Source organism: Galeopterus variegatus, unplaced genomic scaffold (genome assembly GCF_000696425.1).
Source record: "Galeopterus variegatus unplaced genomic scaffold, G_variegatus-3.0.2 Scaffold10465, whole genome shotgun sequence".
NCBI lineage: Eukaryota > Metazoa > Chordata > Mammalia > Dermoptera > Cynocephalidae > Galeopterus > Galeopterus variegatus.
The window spans coordinates 20,572-21,923 of NW_007736576.1; the positions used below are offsets into that span (position 1 = coordinate 20,572).

At 52.5% G+C, this 1,352-nt stretch overlaps 1 long non-coding RNA gene across 1 annotated transcript in view; it reads left to right on the forward strand.

Moving 5' to 3' along the window:
* LOC103610012 overlaps nucleotides 1–1,352 on the forward strand; it is a 25,310-nt gene that overhangs the window by 6,985 nt on the left and 16,973 nt on the right. The window contains exon 2 of the long non-coding RNA XR_552182.1: nucleotides 612–675. This is a non-coding gene — a long non-coding RNA (uncharacterized LOC103610012). The remainder of the gene's footprint in view (nucleotides 1–611; nucleotides 676–1,352) is intronic.

Here is a 1,352-nt window from a genome sequence, read left to right on the forward strand (position 1 = left end):
CCCGGGAACAGAGATGCCACCAGTAGGCAGAGAGCCGGAGGAATGATGCAAGGGAAGGACGGCAGTGAGAGGTGGTACCTGCCCATACCCATGCCCACATGGTGGAGAGAAGCCGTCTCATTGCCAGCTTCACACCTGGTAAGCGGGGATGGGGACACCGCCTCCCTCACAGCTGTTGAGTGTCAGGAAGGGCACGTGCTGGTCCGTGCAGTGTTGGGTCTGACCTGTCCATCGGCATCCAGATTACACGGTGACAGAATTATGCACCCGCGATGAGGATTAGGGTTTTGCGCTATCTGGCATCAGCCATGAACTTATTTTTTACTTTTCTTCTGAAGTTCTTTGAAACACTCAGTGGAGTTCTTTACCCATTCACCGTTGTAGGCCCTGATGGGACAGAGGGAGTGAAACAGGTTAGGCCCCCACCTGTTGTCCTGGGGCAGCTTTCTAGAGGCAGAGGCCAGAGGTGAACCCAGGGCCAAGTCAGACAGGGTTTGTCAGGGGGCGATGACTAAGGAGACAGAGCTCTGAAAAAATGTTCTCACTGGACAGGTTCTGAATCTCACAAATAACAATTTTTTCATCAGTTGCTTTCGTTTTGCCTTACTTAGCCTGAGGTAGCCGCTGGCCCTACGAGAATCTCTTTGATTAGTCCACCCCAAGATGAACACATGGGTGAGTAAAAGTTCTTTTAACCTTACCTCAAATCGATACACACATTAAAATGTATTCCCTGAAAAGTCTGTTTAATCAAAGCTGTCAGAACTTACCCAGGTGTGTGTTGTCCTTCAACTAAGCCAGCATGGAATCTATACGTCTACCAGAGTGGTGCAGCTGTTGAATCCTCCCAGGGAGAAGTTCTCCTGATTACCGTCTAACCAGTCACAGAAGAAAACCGGTCCCCTTGCATTCTGTCTCGTCTTGGTTTTAAACAAAATTCGTGTTACTGTGCTAACTGGTAATTGGCATTGGATCCCCGGTCCTTTTCCAAAGTGAGTGTCTCATGCCCCCCACCCTGCTGGATCAGGCTCCTTCCCCTCCTGGCCCTGGTCCTCCACACCCAGGCTCTCCTCACTGTCCCCCGTACTACTTCTGGAGCTCCAGGATTTGCCTCCTCACTAGGCAGAGGTAACTCCAGGGCCTCTGGCCTCGTTCCAGGTGCTCCCTGTGCAAGTGCCGATCCCCCTGTGTGTGGGGTGTGTGCAGTGCACACACTGACATCAGACTTTTCAGGCCATCTCCCTGATGCCTTCCCAGGGGGCCACTTCTCAGGGCTGCTCTCCACCCCCTCAGTGATCGACTGTGCCTACCTTGCCATTCCCTGGCATGTGTGCGTGTCTCCAGGGTTTGCC